This window comes from Leuciscus leuciscus, assembly GCF_965113295.1.
Source record: "Leuciscus leuciscus genome assembly, chromosome: 4".
In the NCBI taxonomy this organism is placed as follows: Eukaryota; Metazoa; Chordata; class Actinopteri; order Cypriniformes; family Leuciscidae; genus Leuciscus; species Leuciscus leuciscus.
In genome coordinates, this window is record NC_138728.1 from 5,040,698 (window position 1) to 5,061,689 (window position 20,992).

At 38.2% G+C, this 20,992-nt stretch overlaps 1 protein-coding gene across 4 annotated transcripts in view; it reads right to left on the bottom strand.

Annotated features, from left to right (window-relative positions):
- The window catches only part of foxp2 (forkhead box P2), a 147,283-nt gene that overhangs the window by 86,777 nt on the left and 39,514 nt on the right, over positions 1-20,992 (bottom strand). The window contains exons 1-3 of one of the 4 annotated variants that reach the window (XM_082168398.1): positions 18,512-18,804; positions 10,163-10,229; positions 9,682-9,747 (exon numbers count right to left, since the gene is read on the bottom strand). The gene's annotated coding sequence lies outside the window, so the exon portion shown is untranslated. Of the gene's footprint in view, positions 1-9,681; positions 9,748-10,162; positions 10,230-18,511; positions 18,805-20,992 lie in introns of those variants that run through there. The other 3 variants (XM_082168393.1, XM_082168399.1, XM_082168394.1) reach the window with 3 other exon arrangements.

The following is a 20,992-nucleotide window of genomic DNA, read 5'->3' on the forward strand; positions in this document are numbered from 1 at the left end:
TCTCCATTTCAATGTAACTTCTCTCTTTTACGGCCGTGACGAGAGCGTTGCTCTCCTTGTCTGTGAACCGCTCCTGGCGCGCGCCTGGCAAATCCGCCGGTATAATAGCAATCCGCTATGGAAAAAGCGCCTCTGCTCTTAAAGGGAATGTGAGATGACGCTCTGATTGGTTTATTTCATGTTACGCCCAAACCACACCTATGAATAATGAAGCTACTTCAGACCAACCCATTTTAGATTTGCGTCGGGCGCAAGAGTCATTTATCCCGCCGGGAAAATAGCAACAGCGCCGAGACCCGCCCACAAAGTTACTTGCGCTTTGCGCTTGACACTTGCGTTTCAGATCGTTAAAATAGGGCCCTATAAGTTAACCTCAAGGAACATTAAAATAATATTTTTAAAAATCCATGTCATGACTTGGATTTGAGTTGACTTGATGTTGAGTTTTGTAACATGAATTAGGGGGATTTTTTTTACAGTGTATTTATGTGTTGAACAAACATGAACACCACTACAATGTTGAATAAAAACAAAGTAAAAACACACCTGATACACAATCTTTATTCATCATTATGTAGAAGTAGAGCTAAAAACATTTGACTGTAAAAAAAAAAAAATCAATATATTTTTTTAAATGTTCATCGCCATCTTGCCCCGACCAAAGTTACTTGAACACGCCTGCCATTAGAACTGCACAATTAATCGTTAAAAGATTGTAATCTCACATCAAACACCCACGCAATCTCAATCCTAAATGACAGCGATTCTCCTGTGTCTATTAAACCTTTACAAAATCAGAACCAGAGAGAGCAGTTGGCATGTATAGGTATGAAACAGCTTTGCAAACAGTCTTTTCAACCACACTATTATTATTATTATTTCTGTCTTACAAATATCCATATCACAGAAGTACTGGGATAAAAGTTTATAGTTTGATATAAACACCGATGTCCACGGAAGCGAGTAAATAGAGTAAATCACCTACTGAGAATGACATAACGATTGTATCAATTACATCATGAAGCCACCAGATGACGAAAAAATTGATTTGTTATTGAATCATTCATTCAATTGATTTGTAAAAAAAAAGAAAAAAAGAAAAAGCTGATTCATCCAGTAAATAAAACAAATAGAGTATTTATGAGTGAGTCATTGAATCATTCATCACTAAACTGATTTTTTTTATTTTTATAATACATTCAGATTATTAAACATTTTAAATAGAATGCAGCAATTAACATTTTATTAGAAACTCTATTAAATGACATGCTATTTTGATTAGTTGTCTGTACAGAATCGTGGGAGGTTCGTGATCTCAGTTTGAAGCAAAACAAATCGTGATTCCTAATTTATCCAGAATCGGGCGGCTCTACCTGACATTGTGATTACGACTTCCCAACTCATAAATACAAACTTCCCAGGAGGACATATAAATGCATTAAAAACAACAACTATGATCGTCACGAATTAAGCTCATCTAAGACGCCTGATGGTTTTGTTTCTCCAATACTCAACATTGTGACATATTTCTCGCATTGAGCCACCATAAATGAAGACATGAGAAATAAAATCGTGACGCCTCTTCATGTTTATTTGACAGGCAGCATATGATGATGATGAAAGAAAATGGCAAGTTTCTTATTTTATATAAGCATTAATGCAAAATACAGTTTCACAGCCAGTGGATAACGGGTGGTAAACTTTCTGAATTCATCCACTACCCAGTAAAACGTGAATTTTGGAGTGCATTAGTGCATTATACAACGCAAGCACACACAGATACACTCATTACCGCTCTCATGTTCTTGTATCATTTATAATACTTCATGCTTTTTCCTGAGACCAGTCAAAGGAAACATTGAGGTACTTGAGGTTTTATTGAATGGTGGCTTGTAAACGCTGTTGCGAGGAAAAGCGTGTGTATTAAAATCCTCTAAAAGGCATTGAGCCGGGCAGGAAAGGGGCTAGAAATCCCAACAATGGTTTCCAGGAGGGCAGTATCACGAAAATGCAAACGTCTGCCGTGATGAGCCTGCGAGAGATTAGAGACGAACTCCCCCCTCCACCATTTACATAATGTAAAAACTCTATTCTTTCATTCTCTCCTTCTTTCTTCCTCTCCAACTATTCACTAAATAAATGAGGAAACTATCAAAGCGTTGGGATGTTTGATAAAAGACAGACAGAGTGGATTCAGAGCGGCCCGGCGCTCTCCACAATACATGCGGCGAGTGGCAGCATTCAGAGGCAGCCGACTGAGGAAGGCCTGGCAGAATATTTATAACGGAGGACAATGCTAATGTATTAGGGTGACACCTATACCTCCTCTAAGCCAAAGGGAATCACATTCTGATGCTGGCTTTATCTTCTGAGAAAGAATGCTGCGCTCGGAGGGGGTTTTATAGAAATTTGGACAAATGTAAATGTATAGAGAACGTGGATGATTCTTCACTTGGTTCAATAGGAACAAGGATCTTATTGAATGTGACCTGTATTGTGCGGCTTCTGTGTTTAAACCTGCTGTTCATTCAGATCAAGATGCAGCCAATAGACTGACAAACCTCTTCGGATTGGGTCCAAGACAAAACCTGTGGTTTCTGCTAAATACAAAGCGCTGTTAGGATGTCTTCTCGTTTTCTTATCCAATTCAGAATTAAACTGTGTACAGTTAAAGATTTTAAAGAATCGAAACGACATTTGCAAAAGACATATCTTCCGCATTATGATGTATAGTCGAGTAACAATTTTTTTTTTCTTTTTTTTTTTACTCATCAGGATTTGATTGGACTGTAAAGAATGTAGGCTAAGATATTAGATTTTTTTATTTTAAAGAAAGATATTTAATTTTGAGATTGATTAACAGACTTTAAGACTTTAAAAATATTTATAATATTATCATATTTATAATAATTAACATTTATTAAAGTAAACAGAGTACATTTTTAAAGTCATGTCTTTGAAGTCAACATGTAACAGCTTTTGCAATACATTTTACTTACGCAATGTGATGTATTTCTTGACTTTATGTTATGCAGTATATCGGCAATTGATTGGATTATGAAAAGTGGGAGTGTCATACCGAATTCAATTTACCTTAAAAAGGTAAACAGGGTCATTTTTATACACTATTGTACAGTATAAAACAGCCGTATGTGGTGAAGATCCTTCTGTTGACAGCCAAAAATATCAAATATGTCTCTGTGCCTTTCATGCAATGACTTGTGTAGCACTAAAACAACTTAAAACTAAGTAAACAGAAAAACTAGATTACATCACCTGACAGCAATGACTGAGTTCAGCGCTATACCTCAAGAACTTATGAAAGTCATTCCTTAAAAACAGATTTAAATTGAGCCGTTTGCTTTCTCTCAGCCCTCTCAAAAAACATTGAACTTGTGAAATTCCTAGCTCTCCCATACCTCTAGAAAACAGCTCATCCCAGCCATTCGCCTGGAATCTATGAACCAATCAGAGAAGCGTGTGTGCAAGTGTGTTTTCTAGATCATTCTGGTCTATTTCAGTGAATTCTCATAAAGAAACCTATTTTATTTACTTTATCTTCAATAAAATGGTTCAGTGAGCATTAGCAACTTTGAGACATGAGTTTCAATCAGTGCTGTGCCAGCACTGTCAGTCTGCATCCAGACCTGTGTGTGTGTGTGTGTGTGTGTGTGTGGTGCAACATGCCGCAGACAGGCGAGACAGAGGGAGAAAGTAGTCTAATAACAAAGAGAGTGAAGCTATGAATGAAAGAAAGAGGGAATTAAGTGATGAAAATAGGTCTGGAGAAAGGAGGAGAGAGAAATATTTTGGATAAAACAAATGGAAAAGCAATGGAATGGGACGAGACAAAAAGTGAAGATAAAGTCTAAACAAAACTAATTTCACTTATATTAAACTTAAAAGCTTGATCAACAACAGCCCCTTTCACACATACAGTCTTTACTGCTAAATTACCGTAATAAGATCATGTGTGAAGAGGGCCTTTTCAAAAATCTTGATAAATATATTTCAAGGTAAGAGAAGTTGTAACATTAACAGTAAGTTACCGGTATGATGCACAAAGAATGAAAATTACCAGTATGAACACGTACGAGTTCAGAATGCGCCGACATAAAAAGTTTGCTTTGGGCCAATCATAAAGCTCTGTCGGAGCCGTTTACAGTAAGTTCCACTGCTTTTAACAGTTTTTCTATGTAAACGTGCTAAACGAACATCTGATCAATGCACCGCGTCTTACGCTCGAGACCCTGCGTTCTTTTCCATTCATCAACGCTGCGCCTCTGCAGTTTCGATTGTAACTGCAGAACTATATGCATCTCATGTTTTTAAGAGCAAAACCACGTTCTGTGTGATCATCCCCTTACGCCTGTCACTCAGAAGTAAAAAGAAAAAGAAAAAAGTAACTACAATGAAACTAAAGCACCTCTCCTCATCCAGGTGGATGAAGCAAGCAGCTCAGCATTTAAAGGTCATTTCTGATGAGTGACAGATCACAGAGTTTTCCGGTATTGTGGTAATGATGTGTGAATGGTCTCTTACCGGTAAAAAGATGGAACGCCATCGCTTGTGTGAACAGCACATTTGTGTTTTTTACCGGAAAAAAAATTCTGGTAATTTCACGGTAATTTACCAGAATTTCTCTGTGAATGGGGCTAATGTCTGTGGTGCAAATGTTAATAACACAACTCAACTCAAAACTGTCCCCAGTTCATAAAAACAAAATCACAATTACAGTAATGCTCGCTCTGTCTGTCTGTCTGTCTGTCTGTCTATCCATCCATCCATCCATCCATCCATCCATCCATCCATCCATCCATCCATCCATCCATCCATCCATCCATCCACCCACCCACCCATCCATCCATCCATCCATCCATCCACAAATCTTTCAAACAAGCCAAGGCTGTCCAACCAACATTCCAAGTTTCGTCTTGGCTTTTCAAGTAAAAAATCACAGTTATGTGAATTTATGTGTTTTTTTTCAGTCAAAAATCATTCGAATTGTAATTATGGATCTTGTTTGCTACCTCAATGAAACTGAAAATGTATTCCAACAAATCCAGAAACTGAGCTACTGGATCTGTTCTTGATTTTTTCTATTTTTTATGTTTAGCCTATTGCTTTACACCACGCTCGAAAAATAAGAGGCAGAAGTCTAAACTGTTTTTAGAATGATGCAAAAAGTATCTGTTCTCCGAGAGTTTCATTTAACAGGACTTGAAGGAAACAGCTGGAGAAGTACGAGAGAAAAGGAAAAGGGAGACAGACAGGAAAGGATTTGAAAAGGCTTCACAGGTGAGGTGGGCTGAGGGACACCCTGTCTGTTTGGTCTCTCGTAGAAGAAGAAGGGCATGTTTATGCAGACGGAATCTCTCTCACATGACTCCCTCTGGCTTCAGCACTCAACATCACTCCACGAGCCTCAGAATCAGGTAGTGTGACCACAGAATTGGCCCAGAGGCACAGCTTTCATGAGAGAGGGTTACAAAAGTGAAGCGCACGCCATGGAGAGAAATCAGAGACTCTTGGATTTGGCAGCAAGGTCGCTCCAACAAACACATTCCAGTCTGAGACGGACATGTGACCCGAATCGGGTTGCTCTCGTCCCAACAACAAACAGTTTCACCATCTATCAAGGCAGGTAACCGTGACGCAGTTTGATTGTACGGGCTTGCGGTTTGCGGCGGGGAAGCCAAATTCCAGGCTCTAGTACCTCTCCTTCCGCAAGATCACTTTTCAAACCATGATCAAATTATCGTGAAGAACAAAGCGGTGGGCTTGTATCTTTTGTAGTAAAGCTTTTCCTGTGAATGAGGCCAGACAAAGCGTTCAAATGGAGAAAGCATTTCAAAACAGCGTTGCGGGGGAGAACCCTGTTAACGTATAAGATTTCTTTCTTCCGACGAAAATAACATTAGCTGTTTATATAAAATATCAAATGTGAGAAACTCATTGAAATCCTGGAATTCTTGTGAGAAGAATCATATTTTATAAAACACACTAACACACACAAAATAAGACTAAGCTAATTTAATCTAATTTACATTTAAATGAAGCCTTTTTGTGGCCAATTATTCACATAATCTAGGAGTCTTACAACTCCACAGGAGGCCGAAATCCTTCATACTCAGTTGGTTCAAAGCCTCTAAATAAATTGGCTGCAAAAAAACCAATAGCAGCTTCCATCGCATGTTCTGCGTTGTAATCCTAGTTTAGTCAACTCAATTGGAGTTGATGTGACAATTGTCCGAACATGTGTTTCTAATTTAACTCGGGTATGTTTAATACATATTCTTAATGATGAAATTGGCAGAAATTGGTCATTGAAATCACATTCTCAAATATTCAATCTGCACCCATTCATTCCTAATCCACCCATGTCTATTCTACACCGCAATCCATTTCATGACTGCACGGGGGGGACTTACGGCGACACGCAGAGGGAGAAGACGGCTCGAGACCAATGCATCGGACATGATCACCTGCAAGCAAAGTGTCTGCCTAATTCCCACCATCTGGACCGGCGGGGTCAGACCTATGTCAGACCGCCCTGATGTCAAAAAGAGGGTCTCGTTTCAATTGGAAACATTCAAGCGCTCGTGACTTCTCCACAATAAACCATGTAGATTTCTGCTCATCAAACATGCTGTTTACGTATTGAAAGACAAAAAAGACTAGCAGCCAAAGGATAAGTCTCAGTGAAGGACACTGACTCTCGGCCCATTCAGACGGCTGATTAGCATAGCACTCCTGCCGGATCAATAACCTCATTGACTCTGTCTGTCTCCTCTATCAGGAATGATGGTAGACTCTCTTTTGTAACTCTATTCTCGGGGCAACTGTCCATTCTCCATGAACTCTTGCTCTATTTTTCAAACGGGCCTCGATTTGTTTCCTTCTGTCTCGCGGTCTTTGAGAATGTGAGTAAATAAAGCTGTCTAGATGCCACTGAGAAAGATTAGCATGTAGCTTTTCGCTTTATCTGGTTCTGAATGCCTGGAAAAGAGAGAACAAAGGTGCCACCATCATTGCCAGAGTTTACTTTGCAAACCTCTTATCACTTCAAGAAAAATACGTCCAAGAAAAGGAGGCACTCAAGCTTCAATTTGCTCACAGCAAAGCCCTTTGCCAAACCTAGCTTAACAGGAATATGGAAAGTTGGACCACAAAAAAAAAAAGTTAAAAAAATCCTTCTTTCTAATTTGGAGACAAAACAATGAAGCGAAGAGAGTTTAAGAAGACCAGAACTATGAAGTGAACCACTGATGGCCTGAACTTTTTTTCCCCATTCATCATAAAAAGGCTTAAATAAAAATATTCGATCAAAATGGGGGGATTGACCAGTGACCTGATCCCAGGAGCGGTTCTGGGGGTTAATGGGGAATAAAGATTAGGAGGAACCGGGCTTCGCTTCATCTCCGTCCCCAACCACCTTCCCTTTCCAATCCCAAATCAGCCACACAATGAGACTTGCCAATGGAGACAGAGCTCAGTTTCCTTTGATATCCTTTCGAGCTTTCGGCTCTGAGTGTCCAGAGAAAAGCTCCATGGAGGTTACTCTCAACTCCGGGGAGTGGAAGATCTCTCTCTGAGCCATTTTAGATGGAAATGACAGGCACTCTACTAGAACAAGAAATCAATTTTCAAAGCGAAGAACGCACTAGGCCGTCCATCCGAAGAGTGAGCAACGCCATCCCTCGTCTTTAAACTCGGGTGAGATATGCTTAATTGCTGTAGATTTTATAATGTGTGCATTGGCGGTGTGAAGTTGGGCGGCAATTATACTTTCTTTTTTTTTTTTCACGCACTGATCAGAGACTTCTGTTCCAGAACAGATATGCTTTAAGAGTTCATCTTTGAAGATTTAAGTGGATACTCGTCAAATTAAAAACTAACATTCAAATCTCTTTAAGGTGGGGAGAGAGGAGCTGGGTTTTGCTTAGCCTTGTGATGCAGTGACTTCTGGGGATTTCAGCCCCTGCCTAAAGCCAAGCCTCCCAACCTCTTCAGCATATGCAAACTTTAATCAGTCCCACACCTCAAAGGCAGAGTAATGGCTTGGAATAGCCTCACTGATGGATGCTTCTCTACAGAGTTGAGTTTGGATGCTGGACTCCGCTGAGTTTAGCAATTCAGCAGCAAAGTGTGGGCTGTTATTGCTTGCTCAATGTGAAACTTTCTTAACTTTATATGCAAGAGTATTGACAGAATCCCATATCAACCATACATAAGGTGCTTACCCAAGTTTTTTTCCTTCATATTAAAGCTGCATAATATCAACATTTTTTTCTCAATCATGATCTGTAGACTAATTATTAAAGGGGCATTTCACTTAAAAATTTAAATTTTCATCATTTACTCACCCTCAAGTCGTTCCAAACTCTTTTCCATATAATGAAAGTGAATGGGGATACATCATTAAATTTTCATGAGAGTAGTCAAAAATAAATTGCTTAAAATCATCTGCTATTCCTTCAGCTCTCATTCGCACTTCTATAGTACATATTTAAAGTTATTTTGTGATTAAACCTTACATGTTGCATCTAGAGGCACTATATGCCTATATATATACACTATATATATCTATACTATATGCCTATATACTATATAGTCACAGGCAATGACTAAAATGTTGATCTTTTTGTTGCAAAAAGCTATCATATGATTTTCAATCTTCTTGGAATATGGACTACTTTTATAATACTTTTATAGTGCTTTTTTGGTCCTCAACAGCCAATATATTAGGTTTCATGAGTGGCAAGTACAATCTTTTTTTGTTACATGGAAAAAAGAAATTCATATGGGTTTGGAATGGCATGAGGTTGAGTAAATGATTAATTCAAATCAAACAAAATCAAACTTGATATTGAAGAACAACTGCTAATATCAGGTCCCTAAAAAAAATAAAAATCAACAAATCTCGGTTACACTTTATTTGAAGGTGTCCATGTTACAATGTCATTATACATTTAATAACTGAGTAATAATAATTAACTACATGTACTTTTAGGGTTAGGATTAGGTTTTAGTTAAAGGTTAGTTGCATGTAATTATGCCTAATTTATAGTTACTTCTATAGTAACTACATGTGTAACAAGGACACTGCAAAATAAAATGTTACCCAAATCTCTTGCTCAAATCATCAAACATGACCTAAACTCTGCATGAACTGGTTTGAATAGGTGCAAGTTTCTCTAATTTACCCTTCGCAACTGTAGCCGCTCGTCTGGCAATGTCTACATCGCTAATGACGCCGACCACAACCTCCGTCACATAATCAGCAGTCACATTCTCACAGATGGTGAGATTCTTTATGCGTATTTTTCACTTACTTGGTGACAAAACCATCATCAGAGCTTCAAGGGAGTGCCGGAGGGAGCCGGACAACATGCTTCAAACCTTTACCTGCTGTTTATACACCACAATTGATTTATCTTGACTTCAACTGCCTTTAACATGAAACCCCACAACCGTCAAGAAACTAAGTGGACTCTCTCGACTATCATGATGCATCAAGAATCTTTAAGAGATCCCCGGACTCCTCATTATTAACGCTCCTCTCAGGATGTGGTTGATGGAATATATAATGGAAGTGATTTTTGAGAGGACATATCAATTATGGCTGAGACAGACAGACCGAACATGCAAATTAGCACTTTAAAGATTGCTTTTACTCACCACTTTCGCCTCGGTTTTCAGAGTACTCCTGCTGCGCTATGAGCAACGGCCATACCAAGTCTCATCCTGACCGACACAGAATAGGAAACATGTAAACATACATATATTTTTCCTTGAAGCATGCATTTTTTTTCAATATTACATTTTTTGAATGCTATAAAAGGTGGCAAAACCACAAAAAATGACAGTGTAACCATGTTGTCAGTGATATTTAGGATAATTGCAATGACAGACAAGGTTTACTGTATGTGTCATGCGAGAGTTTTTCATCTCCACAGCAAAATAATTACAACAAAGTCTGTCACAGTCTATCAATACGACAGGTCAATCAAATAACTGGATGTGGGCTCGTTTCACGTCAACGTGCCGCAGTTGCGTACGATCACGCACTCGTTTTTTATCTCGTTTTCAAAGAGTGCATCTGCCAAAAAGATGAAAGTGTTGACAGAAGTACAAGAGAAGCTGTGTTTTTCGATCTTACCCTGAGGGGAAACTTTCAGTTGATGTCCGTGTTTGTTTGGAAGAGGAGAGTCCAAGTATGAGAGAATCTGTCAAAAAAACAACAAAAGAAAAAGTATTACTAGGTAAATTTTTCAATTGTACATTTTTGAGAACACTTCGATACCTTCATCTGCATTTCAGACTGACGCATATCACACTCAGAATAATAAAGTCAGAAATGAGGGAAAATGTTTTGCCCTCGAAACAGCTTGCCATGCCTGGCAGGTTAAAACTAACCGAGCATAAATCAAACTTTCCATCGAGGCTTCTGCCGCTCTTTTTGCTGACACTCACAGATATGTTCGACTAAATGAGCGTGTGCAGCTCAGTTCACCTCATTTAAAAAAAAAAAAAAAAAAAAAACTGCAAGTTGTAACATATTTCTTTTTTTTTTGAAGAGTACAGTTGACTTGTGAAGCTACAGTATGATACACACACACACACACAAATCAGCCGAATGGCTTCAGATTCTCTCTGTCCCAAAATTCCAAAGACCCCTGTAGGCAACTAACAACTTCAGGATCCCGAGGAATGTGCTCCCTGAACTGTATGAAAAGAGGAGGGGGTTTGCTTAGGAGAGCATTTCTGCAAACACAAACCCGCCGCTGCTTTAACCGCTTGTGTTTGAGGAGGTGTTACAAACTGAGATGGAGTGTTTGGAGGAAAAAGCACAAACTGTCTATTAGCCCGAGTATTAAAATACACATCTTCTGCACTCAATTACATGTGCACGTAGATTGGGTTCGTAATCCTGGAAGTACGCTTGTTTTACGAGCACAAGTAGCCTAGTGTATATTTAAAGCTCACTAGCTCAGTCAACATTTGAATTAGAGATTTATTATCAAAATTTGATTTAAGACTGTTCTGTCTGTGCTTTTTGCACGTGCAAATGTACACAAACTCTAGAATGGAAAAGCCATATAAAAAGCTCAGAATAGTCATCCTGGAAATGCGTTAATGTCCCGTATATTTCAAACTTTGTGTTAATACCACAATCTTTGGACTAGGGCTGCAAGATATATCGTTTTGGTATCGATATCACGATACGTGCATCACAGTCACAACGCAGGATGTACGATGTCAAGTATAGGGATCGTAGTTGATCCGTACGAACCAGGCACCACATTTCGAAATGCATGTGATTCTCAGATTCATTTCAAAGTTTAACCATCATAGAGCGAAGGTTTTATCGTTTGCACATGTTTTAGGTACTGTCAGTCTAAACATTCAAGTGATTTTAAACATTAGAGCACAAGAGGACGCACAAAAGAGAACTCAATTCGGACACTGAATTACAATCTCTTCCGCATCTATTTGTGCTTGACTGACACATACATGCAAAATTATATCAAAATGCCTGTCTTGGTGAGTATCCTCAAAAACGCCTATGGCTTACGTGAACGCAAACAGTTGAGAAAGAAAACGGATGCAGATCATTTGATTGGATCCTTGCATTCGGTCTTAAAGTGACAGCAGCCTAATATTCCTGCTGCTCTCTGTGTCATTAATGTTAATCAAGCAACAAAATACACAGAGAAAATCCATTTTGTAGCTTTAACAATGATAAATTATATTTAACTTATAAAGTGAAGACTATGCAGTGTTATTTTACATTTGATTATTTCATTTCTATAAAATACTGTTAGACTTTATTTCATTTGTATGTTTGTTCTATTGTATTTATCTGTGCTTGTAATTTGTTTCTTTATTTCACTCCCCTCTAGAATGATTCATTCTTTCCAAATAGAGCTATTCAAGTCATCTGGTGAAATTGTTTTCATATCGCAATATATATTGCGGCAAAACAAAATATCGCAATGCCAGTTTCTTCCAATATTGTGGACTGATAAAACTCACCTTTAAATCGACTTACCGACGTTATTAGTTTGCATGACCTCATTGTGACAAGTTTCCACAATACCGGACCCGTTTCAATTCGAGATCTCTAAATACTTATACACACACACACAGACACACTGCATTAGCGCAGGTCGTCCTAATGTCACTGTCTGATATTTACATGAAGCCTGGCATTCGAGTCGAGATAAACTATTTCAAATCAAGGCCAAGAATACCTCTCCGGCCCCTCTGCTGGGTGTGCGGATGAAAGAAGACATTATGCAAACAAGTCAGATTACAGTACACAATACATTTTTACCTTTTCAAGTAAATACTATTCCCGTGTTAGGAGGTGGAAGCCAACGCAATACATTTTGACTGAGGGCCGAACGGCCCTTATCAGCTCTAGTCAAGCAATTCAGGCCCCCCGAACAAAGATGAGTCTTCAAACTCCCTCCATTCATCAGTGGACGTGTAATTACCCCCGGTTCACAGTCTAGACGTTACCGCTTTCAGGGTATTTAAGATCCCCTTTGCAACATGCAGCATGCTTGCACCCGGCCCAACGTTAAATCTTCGGCAGATAAATTAGCAAAGAATGCAAGTAAAAAAAAAAGAAGCGCGGCCACAATGAAAAGAACTTTATCCTCCCTGCTGCTAAATGAGATTTCTTTGAAATGCAGATCAGTGGCGCTAGATTAGTGAATTTTAGCTGCTGTCAACATCATAACAAAATACAAATGCGATTGTTCGCCTGGGCCTTATCTCCTTGCTTCCATCTGCTTCTTCCCGTATTTACTCGGGTCGATTTACTATGCAGATCTAAATAAGACGCGCTCGCGGCACAATGGCTTCTTAAGCTTCTACATCAAGGTATTTGAGAGCGCCGTCACATGAAAAGCTGGCCCATCAAAGGCACATCCCTAATGAACTTCCCTATCACAGAGGGATGGCGCGGCTCTCCGGAGAGGCTCGTGGAGAGGAGCTAAATCACAGGAAGGATACCTCAGCGGCCCGTGGAGATTAACACACGACGGGGACCCTCAAACAGGAGGCCGTCCGAGCCAAACCCAGGGTAGCTTGCGGTTCAACGGCAGATTAACGGACAAATTAAAACACCCAGGTAGGGGAAAAACAGCGTGCACTTCAAGGTAAGATGGACGTTTGTAACTAATACAACACACGGTGAAGCATACAAGGCGGCGGACGCCACAACGATGACAGTAATCTTCAAAGCCGAGGAATAACCTCTAATTTCACGGCATATTTGTTGCATCCTCCGTACACAGATGGGATTACAACTCAAATCCCACAACTTACTCACAAAAAGCACAGTGGGCAAGAGAGAGGGAACATATACAGTATAAGGGTGCAAAGATGCATTTCAGGTTAAAATCGTCATGCACCAGTGGTTTATGGAGGGGGGCTGGAGCAATTAGCCCCAGAGGCAGTGCACACACGAGACCGGCACATGTGGCTCGGAGTAGAGCTCTGACATCACGGCATGATGAGAGGGCAATGGGAATACGGTGGTGGGGGTTGAACGAGAGCGTGTGCCAGCCACGCGTGTGCCAGGTTCCAACTTCCGCTTCACACCAAGGAGGAAGAAAAAAAAAAAAAAAAAAAAAAAAGAGCGGGGGGGTTAGCACTGCATTCTCCACAGAGGCCCTTTCGGGAAACATCCTCACACGGAAGCGGCATCCAACGGCCGCGGTTGTCTTCTGCTCATCTTTCCCTCCTCCCCTCGCTGTCTTCACCCTGCCAAGTGGGCTCGGTGCCAGTCGCATTTGCAACCACGAGGGACCGTTGCCTTTTTTTTCTTGTTTAATGAAATGACAAAACAACAGATTTACATATGCAGAAACAGGTGTTGTAACAGGTTTGACTCCTCTTGACCTAAAACGTGTTGCGTGGGGGAAAACGGGGGGAAAAAACAGGGAGGGGAAAGTTTATTAGCAACAGCTGCCTGGAGGGTGTTTAGGCTCTGATGGGCATTCAAATCTACACCATCTGCCCTGCTGGTTGCCAGAAGTGACAATCTAAATTAAAAACCACTCATCAAAAATCATAAAAATAAACTATTGTATTGCTGTGGCCATATGCTGTAAGTGGCCCTATAAAAGTCAAAAAAGAAATCAGACGGTGTATATTAATTAACCCTCTGCAGTCTAAAAGATATTCCTGAGCACCAAACACAACAATGGCTTGCTTGCCATCCACGAACACATACCAATAGTCATATTTACACTTCACAAAGGATGCTTGTGTTTCAATATTCAAAGTGCTATTGGAGAATTATATTAAATTTTGGCTACATATGATTCTTAGATACAATTATAGTCTCTAGACTAGAGTATTATTATAAAATCTGATTATTCACAAACCTCACGAAAACTACTGTGACAGTACCATGGCATAGTGATGGAAACATCATGGTATTTTGATGTATACCATGGTACTGAATAATTAAAATATTCGTGATTCACAAACAGAGGATAAATGTAAAATAAATGAGAAAATAATATTCATTATATTAATATTATATATTAATAATATATTTTAATAATTAATAAAATATGTTAATAATAAAATATTAATTATTAATAATAAAATCTATTCCATCTGCACTAACCCTAATAAAAAAAAAAAGTACTGTGCAATGATGTATCATACTTTGATATGTACTATGGTACTGAATGATTACCAGGTTTATGATGCATATATAGGCTTAAAAACTAAGATTCAAAATAAAATAACATCAATATTAATAATGAAATTGGAATATTCTGCAATAACCCTTACAATAAATGTGGTAACATGGTAAAATGGTGGTATAAGATGGTGATCCCATGGTATTTTGATGTATACCATTTTACTGAATGATTACCATAATCATGTTCCATACAGAGTGTACATTTGGAAGATCAATAATAAAATATCATCAATATTAATAAAATGTTGTTAATGTTCTGCACTACTGGGTTTACATGCCACTCAAAGTTACCTTGAAGAATACCGTGGTATATGTCCACAAGCCAATATTACAGGTCCAAAAACATTGTTTACCATGGTACCATGTCCAAAAAAAGCATACTTTTGTGCACATAAAAGATCATTTGCTATACAAATTAAAACATTAGGCATTCTTTTAAAACAATAGAGAAACATGAAGGTCAAACTCCAACACGACAGCTCAGTAACTCACCAACAACATGAAGAGAAACATAGAAAACAACAATTCGGGCCAAAGAGTCAATCTAAAAATATTCGCTCTGCCCTTGTCAAAGACAAAGGGAGCATTAATTTGCCCCTGTTATTATTTAGAGAGGGCAGGAGGAACAAACCTGAGCCCGTCGTGACCCTGCCGCAGTGTTGCAACTTGTTCTAGAGCGATGCCAGCAGAAGGCAGTACCATATGCCCACAGCCTCGGGCCCGATGCTCTTTCTACAGCCTAATACGCCTGTCAGGAGATGTTACTGTCACAAATCCTCTGTTTTTCCAGAACGTGTTTCAAATAAACAGATTTTTTTTTTCTCTTACTAACAGAATTGTCCTCAGAGATTCCAGTTAGAAGGTCAGAGTTTGATTCTACAGTAATGACAGCATCTACACTCTGAAAAATGCAGGGTTGTTTCAACCCATGTAAAATATATATATATAAATAATTGTGGAAAAGCACTCATTTAATTAATGAAAGTAGGCTGCATTTCAACAATGATGCTGAAACTATCACATAGACTAGCATTAAGTCTACTTCCACACTTCCTCTTGTCACAGGCCACAGGCAAGTTTGGGCCGAGCGGGGCTGACCTTGCCGTTTACTACAAATGACGCCCTCTTGCATCTGCAACGACTGGGGTTTTAAGTCAACCAGAGACTAAAACGCTCAGTAAATCATTGCCTTTAGCCAACAAGACCCTGTCATGCCTTCAAATTGCACAAAAAAGAGATGACAAAACATATCAGCACTGATATTATCAGCTGTGCGTACAATTAATAATTTCAAGGGCATTTGTACTCTAAGATAAGATGCTTATGGGTGATTTTAATACCTCTCCATAAAGGTCATGTGATATCGTTGGTGTGAAAGAGCGCCGTCACAGTCAAAAGACTAGAGTTAGGGATTATATGCCATGTTTAAGGGAAAGAAAAAATGCAGTTCTCAGCTATCAAGCGGACTGTGGAAAGGTCTAGAGCGTCGCAATCTCAGATACAGATGAAACAGTTCCCTTTAGTCAATACATTAAACATTTTAATCCATAAAATAAGCATCATACAATCCACTGTAATACACACACACACACACACACACAAAAAAGCATTTCTCGTGACCTCAGAGGAAGCCCGTGCTCTCAGCGTCTTAGTTTCTGAATCACACCAGCCGTCATTAGGATGATGTGGATAATTATGGCGCATAAGACCTCTTAAGCATGTAATACAGTCTTTTATCAGGAGAAGTCAATCTCTGTGAGGCTGACAGCTAGAAGCATATGATCACGGTAAACAAATACTTTCACGCGGCACCAAAGTGCCATTAAAGGCCAGAACTGTCAACACAAATTCCACTCTTGCGAGGGAAAGGAAAGGGGAGGGAGGGGGGAGAAAGAAAGAGTTGATCACCTCTGGTTGCCTTAACATGCATGGAGGTTGTCATGGAAACATTTCTGTGAAGTTAACATGGATACAAACAGAAGGCTTTCCGGCTTAATTGCCATTAGAGTTTTTATGACCCTGTTTAGGGATGTATATTAAAACACACATGGGGTAATACGTCGATTATCACGGAAACGTAAAGGAAAACTACCCTTTGACTTTCTATGGTTGTTTTTTTTAACCCCCCCTAAAAAAAAAACAGTAGAATATAGGAAGAGGGAGTTTTGATGGGCATTTTCTGTCAGTGGTGACTGCAGGATGCAATATGAAATAATTAAAAGAACTAGTGATTTCAAACAAAATGGTTCCACCCACATTACAGTACGTATGAAGGCGTAACCTACAAGAAGTCAAATCACAATGCCATCTTAACCCAGCCAAATCCTTTTATTTTACTCAATGCACATGCATTCATTTTAAAAGGATGTCTTTCCTTTTAACGCAAAGCAGTGCATGCACACACCCCAGCCGTAATCAGGCTGTGCCTACAAAAACATCAGGATAATTCCAATATCGGCCCCTCTTTCCTGTCTCAGGTCAGCCGTCCCCCTCCCTTCACACGTCGTACGTGAAACATCACGCTCCAAACACTGCTCACTGAAACAGTGCTAATTAAAATCACCTGGGAAGAACTGCGTGGGGCTAACAAAGGGTCGGGCTTCACATTACAGGAGCTGCCGAGGTGTGTGTGTGTGTGTGTTTGCTTGAAATTTTACTACTGCTATTACAGCCTTTTTGAAGCGACACAGCGTTGAGTGACGAAGCACCATGATGCACACCTGCACTTCACCTGCACAGCTGCCGGAGCGAAACAGAGGTGCTTCTGCAACCCAAAGCTCTCAGAGTTAATCACAGCCATGATACGAGCTGTAATACTACACACCTTGTTAAAAAAAGAGAAAAAATCCCAGATCCCTTGAACCCACTGAAACTGGCACTGGCAGTAGATGTGACTGTGTCTTAAGAGAGGAGTGCTGTCCATTAACACTCCAATACATCAGCCTTACTGTCCTGACACACTGCTCCTGTGAGCAGCTCCAAAGCTATGAAGAATTCACTCCGGATCATGGAAATGGAGCAAGCAACCACGGTAAGATTAATGTTAACCTTGATGATGATAATAATAATAATAATAATAATATAAATTATCTTCAATACATAAAATATATATATATATATATATATATATATATATATATATATATATATATATATATATATATATATATATTAGTAAATGTACTTTTAGACGATCTAAAATGTTATATCTCATGCAAAATCACAAAGCTTAAGCACAGACTAAAACTAAATAATCGCACAGACAACCTAATTTTTTTTAAACTATAAACCTATTAAACAGTCTTAATCACTTGAAAATAATTGTATAAACAATAAATAGTGATACGAGTGCAATAATAGATCATGTACATTTCTGCATATTTACATTGTATGCCTTAATGCATTCACTAAAATCCTTTATTTTTAAACGGACAGGACTTATGCTGTTGTTATTATTATTATTTTCAAAAAATAAACTAAATGTACGTTTACATTTCACTCAGGTTGTTTTAAAACTAAAACGCACAAATACAAACAGCAATAAACAAAACAAAACCAAAAAAAAGGCGATGCAATAATCTACAAAATGCCACAAAACTGTCACTGGATGTTTATTGATCATGAGGATAGAATCACAGTCCTGACTTCTCACAAACTCTCTAACAACACAAACACTTTATAAACCATCCAACAAGCACTAAACAACCCATCTGCAACTTCTAAGTGAAGTCAAACTGAGAAGGTCAGTGTATGAAAGGCATAAACGTGAAAACTCACCAAAAATAAGTGAATGTATCTCCCTCGCGGATGCAAAGTTTCGAGTGTTTACAAGTCAGTGGTTTAAAAAAGCGCTACAAACAAACGCACAGCACGCGCTGTTGATATTCCTCCGCTCGGAGTCTCGAGACGCTGCTGTCTTCAGTCAGTGTGCTGCTGTTATTACCGACGCAACAGTATAAAAAAACGCACGAGTAACACCGACTCCTGTTTGAATGCGCTCGCATGACGCGCAACGCGAAGCGGCAGCTTGTTTTTTTGTATCTCAATTCAATGCATCGCAATGTTTCGGCCGAGTTTTTTGAGGGGGGGACTAGCTTATTAGAATGCGAGGAGGCACTTATGCGGACGTGCATGTTGTTATTTTTTGGCGTACTGCGACCCCACGTGACACATGTCCACCTGCCGCGTAAACAATACAGTCATTAGAAGTTTGTTTTGTTTTTCGAGTCCCTAATCACTAATCAGAAGAAACCAAGATCAGTTGGTTCATTTGCTAAAGAGATTAAAATAGTCTGAAGAGTAGGAATGTGAAGTGCTGTCATTTATTTTATTTTTTATTTTATTTACTAATTTTATAATTACTTTGTTTAGGCTATATTATTATTATTATTGTTACAAGATTAGAGTCCAATTTTTACTTTTAACTCAATATTAACTACGACTTTTGCCTAATAACTCCTAATTACTGCTTATTAATAGTTAGTAAGGTAGTTGTTACGTTTAGGTATTGGGTTTAAGGGATGTAGAACATCATGGTCATGCAGAATAAGGCATTTATATGTGCCTAATAAGTACTAATAAACAGCCAATATCCTAGTAATATGCATGATAATAAGCAACTAGTTCATAGTGAGAATTGAACCCTAAACTAGTGTTACCATTATTATTATTATTATTATTATTATTACTACTATTATTATCATCCAAATGTGTAATCCATATTCATTTATGATTGTGATTAAATAAAGTTAATACATATTTATTGTATTATTATTTATTGCACATAAATAAAAATAAGCAAACAAACAAACAAAGCCTTCAAAATTGTAATTTATGGAGGTTAAGTAGTTAATATTCAAATTCTGAGCAATGAGCAGTGTGTTCAAGAACAAAAGAACAGAGCATTATTGTGTTTTGTTATAAATGTTTTGTGTGCTTTCATTTTTATTTTATTAAAAAAATGTTTTATATCATTGCACATGAAATTTAACAACACATGCTAAACAGTTCACACACCCCTGAACCTTGAGATGATCAACTGTACATCGTTAGCATCTCTGTTCATTTTGATGAGATATTGGTGATATGAGTGATGAACTGCTGGTTTTCAAATCATTTTTGCTTTTGATCATTTATGTGCTCGAATTACTACAGCTTTTGAGAATGATGCACATACTGTAATGGTGAGTTCTGCATCACATGTGTACTGTAACTGTGTGCCACTGCCTTGACATTTTCATATGAATAAAACTGGATAAAAAATAAAAGACTTTCAGATTAAAGATTGATAATATCAGAAATCTCTCTTTGTGAATTAATTATCTGTCTCTGTCTGAATTGAATATCTTCATTCTATATTTTGGTTGCAAACACTGGCTGTTTTAAAAAAAGGGATATTAGTACATATTAGATGGCTGGTGATATTTGCATAACATCAAAATAATTTTAATCAAATGCATATTTAAATAAGGAGGCGATGCAGCAGATTTTGACCGGGTTTTATGAGAACATTTTAACACTCCAAAATCCGATAACAAATATCTGTCAGATGTCTGCAAAGGTGTTAAGGATTTTTTTGTTTTGTTCATTGATCAGAGAATTTTTGATGCCTTCTTTTCACCACGTGCACGCCACTTAAAGAAAAAAAAAAAAGTTTAATCAAGAAAATGCTAATATTTCATGGCTTTTATCACAAAGAAATCAAAAACACAAATGTATTTTCTATATCAAATTTAGGGGGGGAAATCATTTTGAAAAAACTCTGGGATCCTAGCACAAAACGTAAGAGTTTGCTGCCACCTACTGGAATGATTTGGAATCCACGTTTGATTGTCAATGAAACGCTAGTGTGCACAGAACTTTGATTAGACACTGACATCTAGTGGTCAATTGAGATCATGTACTAAAACACTGAATACAAATGGAGTGCAGCACAGTTTTTGGAATTTACAACACACAAGAATTTAATCATTGATTAATCCACCCAAAAATTCAGCATCATTTCATATATATAAATGAAGTTAATTCTGGTTCTTGAAGCCTTGTACACTGAAAAAAATGATTCGGACCCCTTGTAAATGTTACATGTCTTTATCTGGTTAATTTCACTGATTTTAATGTGTAATTTAATCCTACTTTAATTTTCAAATTCACTGCCCTTGTTTAAAACAAGTTAATTTCATTAAATTAAAAGTAATTAGAAAAAAATAAGTTTAATTTAATTTCCATGTACACTGTAAAATGAATATGCTATATCTA